Source organism: Canis lupus, chromosome 16, assembly GCF_011100685.1.
Source record: "Canis lupus familiaris isolate Mischka breed German Shepherd chromosome 16, alternate assembly UU_Cfam_GSD_1.0, whole genome shotgun sequence".
NCBI lineage: Eukaryota > Metazoa > Chordata > Mammalia > Carnivora > Canidae > Canis > Canis lupus.
Genome location: NC_049237.1, coordinates 31,045,554 through 31,059,053, shown reverse-complemented (window position 1 = coordinate 31,059,053; position 13,500 = coordinate 31,045,554). Strand labels below are relative to the sequence as shown.

At 37.4% G+C, this 13,500-nt stretch overlaps 1 pseudogene; it reads left to right on the top strand.

Annotated features, from left to right (window-relative positions):
• The first annotated feature begins 295 nt into the window (after positions 1-295).
• Positions 296-11,577, top strand: LOC111090193 (annotated as a pseudogene).
• Positions 11,578-13,500: the final 1,923 nt, after the last annotated feature.

Sequence of the window (13,500 nt, the reverse complement as noted above, 5' to 3'; positions counted from 1 at the left end):
AAGTGATGTCAGGTCTCATTTCATGAGCAGACCAGAGCACACCTAATTAAAACTTGCCAGGGACCAAACACTGCTTGTAGCAGGGAAGGAGAGCCTCTGCAGATGATTGGTCTGAAGGATAGAACAGCTAAAACATAACAGAAGAGCATACACAGTACACACTGGAGGCATTCCCTGAAGCACCAGGCCCTGGGCAGGTGCTTCTTCTTCATAAAGCCATTACTTTTAGGAGCAGGAGACATAAATAGCTTTTTTAACATAGAGGAGGAGGCAGAGACCTAAACAGAATGCCAAGATGGGTGGATTTACCCCAGTGAAAGAAGAAGATTATGCCATGGCCATAGATCTAAATGAAACAGATATAAATAGCATGCCTGATGGAGAATTTAGAGCAATAATCATAAGGATGCTCACTGGCCTCGAGAAGAGAAGACATCAGTGAGACCTTTACCAGAGAGCCAAAAGAGTTAAAAAAGAATCAGAGATGAAAAATGCAAAAAAAAAAAAAAAAAAAAAAAAAAGGGTGGGGGGAGACTGGAAACAGGCTTAATGCAATGAGCAGCAGACTGGAAAAAGAAGAGGAATAAATTAGTGACCTAAAAGACAAAATAATGGAAAATAATGAAGTTGGACAAAAGAGACAAGGAAGAATTATGCAACACAAGAATAGACTTAGAGAACTCAGTGACTCCATCAAACATAATAACATTTGTATTTTAGGAGTCCCAGAAGAAGAGAGAAAATGAGGACAGAAAATTTATTTCAAGAAATAAATGCTGAAAACTTCCCTAATCTGGGGAAAGAAACAAACCTCCAGATCCGGAAGACACAGAGAACTTCCATCCAGATCAACAAAAGCCAGCCAACATAAAGATATATCATAATTAAGTTTGCAAAATATAGTGATAAAGAAAAATCTTAAAAGCAGCAAAAGAAGACCAAATCTTATCAGGGAAAACCCAAAAGGCTAGTTGGATCTCAACAGAAACTTGACAAGTCAGAAGAAAGTCAGAGCAAGATATATTCAAAGTGCTGAACAGAATAATCTGCAGTGTAGAGTACTCTAACTGACAAGGCTTTCATTCAGAATAGAGGAAGAGATGAGGAATTTCCTAGACAAACCAAAACTAAAGGAGCTCATGACCACTAAACCAGCCCTGCAAGAAATATTAAAGGGAACTCTGAGTGGAAAGGAGAGACCAAAAGTGGCAAAGACAAGAAAGGATCAGAGAAACTAGGAACAATGATGAAACAAGAAGTAAAGTGGCAATAAATACATATCTATCAATAATTACTTTGAATGTAAATGGACTAAACACTCCAATTAAAAGACATAGAGTGTCATAGTGGATAGAAATAAATGAGACCTGTCTATATGCTGCCTACAAGAGATTCATTTTACACTTGATCTTAGCCAAAAGGCCGAGAAGTGATCAAGACTCATTTTAGACCTTAAGGTATCTGCATATTAGAAGTGAGGATGGAGATACATTTATCAGATAAATGGATGTCGAAAGAAAGCCAGAGTAGCAATACTTATATGGGACAAACTGGATTTAAAACAAAGACTGTAACCAGAGACAAAGAAGAGCATTATATAATCATGAGGGTGACAATCCAACAAGAAGATATAACAACTGTCTATCATCATTTGTACTATTTTAACAAGGATTTAGTTGTTAATACATTGAAACAGCATATAGCCAGGATTATAAGAGCCTAAAGTTTAAAGTTTTGCATTGAAGAATCAGTCCGTAATCTAAAAGAGCAAAATCACAGAGAACATATCCTAGAAAAAGCAACAAAACGGGAGTATCAGAAACAATAACTCTGACAAGACCTTCCTCTGTAAGTTGTTAAACCAAAGGCTTCACTGATTTAACATTTAATTTGGGATAAACCTAAAGTCTCATTCATGCTTCACCTTGGATCTTTAAATTTGTGAGTCCTATAGCATGCTCCAAATGCAGGAAAACAAGGCTTCTGCTCAAGAGTCACCATTTAGTAGTAGGAGAAAAAGAGAAAATAAAACTGGCTGGCCAGAGCAAGCTCTTCAACAAAAGCTTATGCCAATTACATGCCCATTGAATGATTAAGAGCATGAGCTTTCATATCAATGCACTTCATGATTTTTCTAAAAACTTCCTGGAGATTATGGAGGGTCCTAAATATTTTTAATATAGCATGTATAATTTTACAGCCACTGGAACATTTCTTCTCTACAACGTACACATTTACTAAGCCACACTCTCTCTCTCTCTCTCTCTCTCTCTCTCTCACACACACACACACACACACACACACACACACATCTTTATAATAACTCTCAATACTATCCTCTTACTACTGTTATGTTGTTGACTTAAAGAGTTGCTACACCTTCGAATAATTTACTGGGCATTTCATTTTCACCAAGCCTTTTTGGAAGTAGGTTAACATTCAGTGAATTATATTTTCAGTGAATCTGATGCACTTCTAAAATGTGGTGTTCATCTTTATCCACAGAGTCACTTAAGTATTTAAACAAATATTTGGTCTCTTTAAAAATGAGCTAGACAAATTGACAGCTGAACCCCTTAGCTGTTTGTCAGATAGAAGTCTGGCTGGGCTGTGGAGAGACATCATACCCCCTCACCCTGCAGTCTTTCTCCAACATTACCAGCTCCCTGCACCTCCTCATAAAGTCTCCATTTTGGGAACTTGCCCTTTCTTCCACACCATCTTTGTTTATCCTCAACTTTCAACTCTAACTCATGGGTTTAATTCTTAATTGCCTATTTTTTTAGACTTACTCTCTGGAATCAAGCAGTTTTCTGGATAACATCTGTTTCTCTCTTATCTTATAAATTAATTTCATTCATTTTTTTCAAACCTAAGCTTATGTAGTACTCTCCTTTATCCCACCATCCACTTATTTCCTTCTCAGAATTGATTTCTATAGAGTGTATTTTTGATTTCCATCCCAGCCACAGTCCCAACCTCATCACTTGGCTGCATTTTTCGCTAAGAACAAATTCACTCTAGAAGAGACCACCTTATGCTTGTATATATCATATGTACATATGGTAAGGTACTGCTGCAGGCATATGTATTCATACTAAAGCCTGCTAAAGCATTATAATGCACTAATACTCCTAAAGAATTTTATCTTTTAATCAGTGATCCCATATTCTGCAAATCAGAGAAACCACTTTCTGGTTCCAACTATAGGATAGCAAACTTCCATAAACAGCAGCAACCTCTTCTACTTATGTTCATTTCACTCACTCAACAAACATCTATGAAACACTAATTATGAGTCTAGTTTTTTGAGGTGCTATTACTTTTGCGATATGCCTGGACAATGAGCAGCTCAAATATCGGTTCCACCATTTGCTACTTGTATGACTCTCAATTTTCTCGTTTATAAAACAGGGGAAATAGTCATACCTCCCAATAGGTAGTTATGAGGAATGAGTGAGTTTCCATATGTAAAGTGTTTTGCACAATGACTCACAAAGGAAGCGCTATATGTGTTTACTGTTATTATTATTAAAGAGTATGCTGAAGAGTATATTTCCAAAGAAATCCCTCAGTGACCACTGTTATCAAATTGGAGGTCCGTTTTTTCATGAAAAAAAATATAAGCTTGGAGATATGACAAAAAGACATTTTAAAATTCAGCAAAGCTTTTGAAATTACATGTGTAAAAGAATGATAATTTTTCTGATGAAGGATTAAAACAATACTCAAATCAAGTCATTGAATATGAATGAGAAAGTAGCCGGGATTGTTTTTCTGCCTGATAAACAAGACTAGAAGGGAAAAAAAAAAGATAGAATAACTTATCACAGCTCTACATACTGAGAAGTAGCTTAGAATCCATTACATGCCCTGCCTGATATCCCCCAGCAGAATAGGGGCACTCTGATGATTTCAGTTCTGCATCCTAGCAATATCTAGAAATAAGCAAAGTGGTCTAGGCTGAAAGGAAAGACAGAAATGGCAGCTTTACCAAGGTAAAGTTTTAACAATAAAATATCAAAGGGAACACAATCAAAAACAAGGGGGGGGATCCCTGGGTGGCGCAGCAGTTTAGCGCCTGCCTTTGGCCCAGGGCGCGATCCTGGAGACCCGGGATCGAATCCCACATCAGGCTCCCAGTGCATGGAGCCTGCTTCTCCCTCTGCCTATGTCTCTGCCTCTCTCTCTCTCTCTCTGTGTGTGTGATTATCATAAATAAAAAAAAAAAAAAAAAACAAGGGAGGGGCACCTGGGTAGCTCAGTCGAGTAAGTGTCTGACTCTTGATTTTAGCTCAGGTCTTGATCTCAGTCTTGAATTCAAGCTTTGTGTTGGGCTCCACGCTGAGTATGAAGTCTACTCAACAATAAATAAAGAAATAAAAAAAGAAAAGCAATTTAAAGAAAGTGATTTATTTCTTTCAAGACTCTTCCAGTGTCTTGGCAGAATCAGAAGCCTTTGATGAGACTAATAACACGAGGATTTTCTATCTTATCTGTTTTGCATATTTTCCTACATTATGGTTGCTCTTTTATGTTAGAGTATTGATTGTGCTGAACTATTGCTGCAAAAACATGTCTTCCCTCTAACAGACAAGAGCGAGGACTGCTGGCTTTCTCTTTAAGTCCAGCTAATGCTGGCAACCACTTAACTTTTTGTGATTACATGAACCCTAAGATGGGACTCTAAAAATTCATTTCCTACCCGTTTATTTTTGCCATTATTTCCTCTAATTAGTAAAGCATGGAAGTCTTTAACTGAGATGACTAAGTGATTTAATTCTTTTCCTGATGGAAGTGTTGTCTCTGAGAAGAGAGTATGAGAGGGCATGAATGTATATACGTAGGTGAGGATTAGGTGCCATGGAGGGAGGAGTGAGTACTGCAAAGGTCTTGGGCTTCTGGGGAAACACATTCCAGTCTTTCATATTAACTATACCAGTGGTGTGATGAGGCCAGTGCCTTGTAGCTCTCGCAAGTTGATTATGAACATCTCTTCCCAGTTCAACATGCATCCTAGCAATATCATGGTGGTGCTTTGAAATTGTGAGGGTATTTACACCATGGAAACTGGCATATGCAACTAATCAGGTCTTTTTTTTTTTCTTTTGCCACAAATGCCAGCTGTTCAAAATTTACCATCATTCACTGACTATGACTGGTCATAAGTAACATGTCTATAAACTGATATGAGCACTGTAACCTGGGTTAGTTTATTCTGAAGGAATGTAATACAGGGAGGGTAAATATTGTGTGGGTCACAGGTTGTTTAGAAATGACAGTATGTACTATTGCTTTGAAGGGCAGATTGCCATTTTATATTCCCCCCCAAGCCCTATATTTTCCTCTATTAACTGTCTTATGTGAACATAATCTATTACTTATACTTATCTTGTCCATGACATAGTGAGTTCCTTATAGTTAGAATGATATGTGGTTTCTCTTCATTTATTTAGTGTTTAGTTGTGTCTGACAGAGTCCTGATGGTTTCTAGGCTTGCTACTTTCTGGATTGCTTCACCTCTAACAGAGCGGAAATATCATGTGTTCCAACAATGTCTTGAGATTATTCTGAGAATCAAATGATAGAATGTCAGTGTCAGCCACTCTCCTAGATAGAGGACTCACCTATAATTTTTAAAACAGTGCAGCAAATATTTAGCATGATATGCATATTTGTATTTATTAGATGCAATTTGGAGACAGTGTAATAAATTAGAGGGATCTTCTTCAAAATAATTTGCCACTGCTTAACAATATAACCTTTAAGAAATTCATATAACCATTTTGAGCCTGTTTCTACATTGTTATAAATATCTAAAAACCTAGCTTACAGGGTCAACATGAGAATTACAATGAGATACCATACAGGAAGCTTCTAACCAAAACCATTGCTGGCATGTAGTAGATGTCTGACAAATACTAACTCCCTTCCCTGATCTCCTATGTGATAGAAGCATTGTATAGATAAACTGCCTAATGCTCTGAATCTTGGTCACCTCAATCATAACGATCATCCTTGTCATCACAATTGCAATTTCACTGGACAAGAAAGAAGCTTTGCAAAGTGATGGCCTTTCCATATATCAATAACTAATCCCTCAGCAAACCTCCAAATCCAACCCACTTTAGGAGTATATATGTTCTATAAAGAAGAAACAAAATTCTAGTTAATTAATTACCACTATCAACATACCAGTAGATGAATGTTTTTCAGAGAAAGCCTTTGGGAAGTTTTAGGTAGAGCATAACTTAATTGTTATAGGCCTGTTCAAAGTCCCCGTGCCATTCCCTCTTTGTCAACATTTAGCATAATGTGATGCTCGTAGTCAGAGGCTGTTTCCATTAAGTAAGTTTGTGCATGCATAGAGGATGCCTTCTTAAAACAGCTGGGACAGCAACCTGTGTGCACTTGAGTGATGGATTGGTTTTCTCCTTATGGGCCCAATTTGTGAATTGAGTCAAGTGAAGCCCAGGGCTCTCATCTTTTCAAAACAAGTATATTAGATAAGACTGGAGCAGAGGAAGAGCAGCTTTGGCAGACATCTCTATTAGCAACCATGTTCTGGTCTTTGCTTTACTTATGGACATATCCACCCCAAATCATCTAACTACACCATTTCAAAATATGCATATGGAATTAGGACTGATGACTGATATCTCTTTGATGTGTACTTCCTAGATCTCAGTGACAACTTGCTTTAAACCTCAGAAGTAGGAAAGAGAACATGTTACATGCCATAATCTAGATAAAGAGAGACAACAGGTGACATCACTCACTAAGTTTCTTTTTTTTTTAAGATTTTATTTATTTATTCATGAGAGACACACACACGAGAGAGAAAGAGAGAGAGAGAGAGAGAGAGAGAAAGAGAGAGGGGCAGAGACACAGGCAGGGGGAGAAGCAGGCTCCATGCAGGGAGCCCGATGTGGGACTCGATCCGGGGACTCCAGGATCATGCCCTGGGCCCAAGGCAGGCAGACGCTTAACTGCTGAGCCACCCAGGTGTCCCAACATCACTACCTTTCATGATAAATATTGATAGAATCACTCAGATCACATGATTATAAATGAATTTCTACCAATTGAAAACAAGCACCACTTTCTCAGTTTGGAAAAAGCCGGTGTTGTTCTCCTGCTCTTTCGGCAGCAACCAGAGTTTACTTCGAAAGTATCCTAATTCTTGCTTACAAATTCTTAGATTCATCCCTGCTTCTCTGGGCCTCCCAGGCCCTCCAGGATATAATAATCTGTGTACATATCAGTCCTTTACTTCAGATTTTAACCTCTTCTAGACTAGGAGCTGAAAGGGTTTTATCTTTCTACTTTCTGAACCAAGCATGGTCATTGGTACACAGCAAACACTCAACAATTTTCATTAGTTCACTCCTCTTAAATTTAAATTTAAAAAGAAGGGTCAAGGGAAAAGGTGACACCCAATAGCAATTGTGCACAAATCTTATCCAATCAGGTGAATGAAGCCGTGATTGCTTGTATCTGTAATTTCTTCAAGTCGATAGTCACCTCCCAGGGCACCTCTGGACTAATTAGATTAACTGTTACTGTCAAGGCTATCTAATTGCCTGTACTAAAGAAAGCAAATTGCAGACAGTAGATATCAATGTAAAATCAAACAGAAAACAGGTGTTTGCTAATTAAAACTGAGATTTTAATGAATGACCCGTGTGGTTTTGGTGAATAAATACCACTCCCAACATCTGCTTCATAATTAGACTCCTCTCTCCCTCTCTCTTTTTCTGTCTCTCTCCCTCTCCTTCTTCCACCCACTTTGCCGACACCACAGTAAATAACTGTGAAATGACAAATTTTTTAAAAGCCCCCAAATCTTTACTCTTTGCAAAGGGACAAAAGCAGATGTGCCTGTCTAGGTAACTGTAAATAAACCAATCATAAAGAATTGAAAAAAAAAAAAAAGGCCTGTGCATTTACTAATGCATTTACCTAATAGTTTATTAGTTTGTACATTAAAGACTATAATACATTGGTAAAAGAGGTGACAGGACTGGAAAAAAGATCACATCAAAGCATTTTAATGCACAAATTGGCCATGGTACACTGGGGGAGGCTTATTATGAGTTCTGGTTCATCTACCATTTGGGACTTTATTTTGAGTTAATTGGGCTTCTTGCTGAGATGACCTCATCTGATGGATGTTGCTTTTTTGCCTTTCTATCCATTTGAAAGTGAAAGAGGAGAAGCTAATTTTAAAATGTAATAATAAATCTGTGGAATGTACCTGGTAAGCAGGTTTAGCAGAAATGCTTCATATTTAGGAAAGCTAAAATAAGGGAACCAACTTAGAATGAATGAACAGAAAGGATATGAACAAATGTCAGTCATTTTGTTGAGATCATCTTTGCAGAAACATTTTCCCACCATTAGTCTTTGTGTTTTTGAATGCTCAGTAAGTACATTTCTAGTCATAGCTGCTTTGTGCAATTAAACTCAACTGTTATGTCTCAGCCACAGGAGCTCTGAGGACTTGGCAAAGCTATTGAGTGCTGTGTCAACTAATAAACAACCAAATGTATTGAAATCTGAAAAAGTCAAGTGGCTTCTGGACAAGTTTCTTCACTCATCCTAAGACACCAGATCAGAAGGATACAAGCTAAGAGCATGATAGGCATGTCCTATAGGGCATGGGCTTTTGAGCACTGCACTATTTTAATTCAAGAATAGAACCCATAGAAGCATGACCATGAAAGAAAATATACACTGAGCCCTCATCAAAAGTTTTGAATAACATATAAGAAAACTTGATGTCCTATTTTAATTGCTTTTAAATTAAAATATACATATTTTTTAGAGAACTGAATATAATTGATTCTCCCTAAATTAAAAAAGTCCCAAAACATATTATACGCCCACACAATTTTTAAATGATTTTGTCTGTTTATGTGCATGAAGCATACATCTATATGTGTCAAATGTCAGCAGGTTTAAATGGTTGTGGATAAAAATAGACTCGTTATGATGTTTCAGAGCAGGTTCTTACCTTCCTCTAAGTGCCTCTTTATATGATTTTTAGCATTTTCCAAATCAATTCCTCACACGGTGACACAAGTCCCTGGGGTTCTGTGGCACCTGACACATTCTGCTTCTCACGCCTTAACTGCACTGGTTTTATCTGCTGCTGCAGATGTTCTGGCGGGAGGCCCATGCTAGTCCTGCTGCCAGTGTCCATCAGGAAAGGCCACTATTGGGCCAGTGCTCACCCTGGTCTCAGCTGCCCATTTTCAGGGTGTCTAGGAATTCCCGGCCCAAAACAAAGTCTGAGAGAATGTTATTTCTTCATTTCAGTGACATACTTTGTCACCTAGGCCCTCTACCAGTTTTACTTATGTCCAGAGTCTCCCAAAATCTTTATGAAAGAGCATTATTCCTCAGCCTCTGATCCCAGCAGCTAAAATCAGTTGGTTACAATGTGGGAGAATATTCTGCTGTACCCCCCTCACTCCCACACGCCTTCTCTCCTCTCTCATGCTGTTCCTTGCCCTGACTAAACGTCTTCCAATTAAACTCCTTCTACTCTTAGGCACTTGGATTTTAATTCTTAAAAATGAAATATCAATTACATACATAAGGTGTTGTATGCTGATATATAAATTTCAAAATACAACTGTAATTTTAAAAATGTGGGGAATAGGGGCACCTAGGTGGTTGAGTTGGTGAAGTGTCTGTCTTCAGCTCAGGTCTTGATCTTGGGATCCTGGAATCAAGCCCTGTGTTGGACTCCCTGCTCAGTGGTGAGTTTGCTTCCTCTTCTTCTGCCCCTCCCCTGCTCATGTTCTCTTTCTCTCCCTCTCTCTCTCAGATAAATAAATAAAATCTTTTTTTAAAATGTAAGGAATACTATTACCTAGTCTAGGAGAATATCATCAGTAATGCTGAAGTCCCTTATTTCAGAGAATGTCATTTCTCTGCATTTTGTTTTTTATCAATGCCTTGCTTTTATCTTAATAGTTTTAATAAATATTTATGTACCTCCCAAAAGGTATCCATTTTGCTTTTGATTGTTTCCAACCATTTATCAATGAATCACATAAGTTCTCTCCTGGGACTACCTTATTTTACTTGCCTTTTTTTAAAATCCATCATTCAATCTTGATGTGTTAAATTTTATTAATTGGCTATCATATGGCAAATCAACCTTCCATAACTGGAAAACCAATTCAGTCACTATGTGCCACCCTTTTTACATTTTGCTAAACTTGATTTGTCAACATTTTGTTTAAGATGTATTTATCTATATTCATGAGTGAGTTTGGCCTCCAGTTTTCATATATTGTACTGTCTTTATCTTGTTTTAGAATCACTAATGGTCATATGACTCCTTTTCTCTCCTACTTTGAGTGAGAACATTTTTTTGTGATATCTCTGATCCTTTTTCATTATTGTATTTTAGGGGTGATGAAAGATAAGCATAACTTGTCTCTTTCAGATAATAGTTTGGAAGATATGACGATCCATATACTTTCCCAAGGGAAAGTAATGGATATTAACAGAATCCTGAGGCACCTGGATAGCTCAGTCCACTAAGCATCTGCCTTTGGCTCAGGTCATGACCTTGGGGTCTTGGGATCAAGCCCTGAGTCAGGCTTTCTGCTCAGCGAGGCGTCTGCTTCTCCCTCTCCCTCTATCCCTCCCCACCACTTATGCTCTCTCACTCTGCTCTCTTTCAAATAAATAAATAAAATCCTTAAAAAAAAAAAAAAACTAAACTAAACAAAAAGGAATCCTGGTTTTCCAGGTCTAAGCAATAAATGGTTAGCACTTTGGATTGTCTCTCTTGGGGAGGGCATGAGTGTGAATATTATGTGTGGAGAGGGTGAAATGCACATCTAATGACCAGAAGTGTTGGCTGTGACAAAAGTTGTGACTGTCAAATCTATTTCCCATTCTCCCTGGTACTTAGCGGGGCTGTATTTTTTGACTTCTCTAGCAATTAGGTATGACCATATAAGGGAGTTCTAGCAATGGATTTGAATGAAAGACGATGAACATCATTTTCAGACCTGTACCAAAAATTCCTTCCTTAAGTGATCCTTCATGATCTTTTCCCTTTGACTCAATGCCAACAAACACAACCACATTTACAATCATAGTCACAAGATGGTAGAAGGTGTTGCAGTCTCCAGTCATAAAGTAGGTGATATACAGATTAGGAATCCTTGCTTAGGACTGCTTCTGGGTTGTGGGTGACCTTGAGCCTTCAGGAGAGAGATGGCAAGTCCCTGGAGGCTGTGTCCTGTGCGGTGTTCAAGGAGGCTGAGCTCTGTTTCTCTGAATCCCAGTGGTCAGACCTGCTCATGTTTCAGCATTTGTCCAGGACCAGCCTTGCCCAGGATGGTGTAGAACCCAGCACATTCACCTGTCACCCAACCACTACTGGGCCTTGGACAAATGGTTACTGACTATGTTCGAGGGGATGGTTTGCAGAAAGCTGTCAAGGCAGGCATTTTGGCACTCCTGGCTTTAACCTTTACTGGGCTTTGTTATTTCAACTACCATGATGTGGGCATCTGCAAAGTTGTTGCCATGCTGTGAAAACTCTGACCTTTTTGACTTAATACCTTCAGAATTGATTGTACACCTCTTTGCCTCTGCTCTATCATGCCCTTCAGCTCACAGTAAGGAGAAAATAACAGATAAGTCCAATGGTGAGACAAACCTCTTCTAATCACCTGATTATTTTTAGAATTTAGTCTTTGAGGAAAAGGTTTGAGATGAATTATATCCAAGAAATTTGGAGACTGGGTTCCTTGTTCTGGTGAGTTATGGGATTGTCTCCTAGCTTTTCACAAGATTCATAGCACAACTAACCATTATGTATGAGCCTTTGTCTGTTAGTGTATCAAATTCTTAAAGGGGATTCAGCTTTATTACTATCAGTAGATGATCAAATTTTTGTATTTGTCCTGGGAATGATGGAGAAAGGGAAAACCTGTTAATTTGTAAGTAAAGACTTAAAATTAGTGTTTAATTTTACTGGTTACTGATGGTTACATGTCCCAGGGAAAGTTTAAAATTAGGAAATACTGCTCTTTGACATTATTCATTTCTAAGTTCTGGGAAGAAGAGCCTGGAGAGCTTCTGAGTATGGAGAAGTTCCATATTGGGAAGAGGTCCCCTCATAGATGTATGAAAGTATTATAGATTCTAAACTGAGACTTAAAAAATAAATAAATAAATAAACTGAGACTTAATCCTCAAATGTGTTTATTTTACTTGCCCTAAAATAATCTGTCTACGAATATGAAAAACTGTAATTATTATTTGTTTTCCCACTGTAGGAATCTTTAATGTGAAAATGTATCCGTATGAAAATAAATTTTTTAAAAAATAAAATGCTATATAATAATTAAAAAAAAAAGGAATCCTTGCTTAGCACATCAAATGATAGAGAAATAAACTTGCTTCCTACTCATCCATAGAGAATGTGGTATACCTGCAGGAACACTAGGGTAACTTTAACTTACACATTCCAATTTCTTTTTTCTCTACTTTTGCAACTTTAGAAGTCCAGAGGACAAGCTAGATTTTCGATCTTTAACTTCTATTTCTCTTAATTTTTTTTCATGTATACCTTCTGTTTTTCTATACTGAATCCTAGATAATTTCTTCCCATCTCTGTCACTATATATATATATATACACACAGTAGTATATATATACAGTAGTATATATATATATATATATATATATATATATATACTACTAATTTAAATTATTTGTAATTCCTTTATTACATTTAATTTTTGGTCACTTTTTATTTCCTTCCTATATTTTCTTATATCTTTAAAATTTTTCCTTAAATATATCAGGCCTTCAGTCAAATTCTGAAACCTTTTTGAGGGTTTGATGCTGCAATCTTTTTTCTACTCTCACTTCTCAATAGCTTGTTTACTAATGTATATTATAATTATTAGTATTTTATGAGCTTATTTCCCCCGTTGCCTGAGTTTCCATATCTAAAGTGTGTTCCTTGAAAGATGATTTGAATTTACTTCTGTCTGGTGTCTGAAGGACCAGTAAACCTAGATGATTTTGGACAGCACTCAATTTAAAATTATTTTATTGTGGTGTTGCTGAGAGCTAATGGATAGTATGATGGCTTTTACTAAAAATAAATATAGTTGAATTTTTGGTAGGAATTTATTTTTTTAAAGATTTATTTATTAAAAAAAAGATTTATTTATTTATTTTTGAGAGAGAGAGAACAAGGGAAGGGGCAGCAGAGAGAAACTCAAGCAGACTCTGCCCTCAGTGTGGAGAGTGGAGCCCAAATTGGGGCTCACTGTCATGACCTTGAGGTCATGACCTAAGTGGAAACCAAGAGTCAGAAGCTTAACTGACTGTGCCACCCAAGTGCCCCAAGTTTTTGGGGCAAGTTTAGAAATTCTTATAAGACATACTTTTTCTCTCCCTGTCCATCACCTCTTTCCCCCTTAAAATAATACTGGCAGCCAGTTCTCTTTTT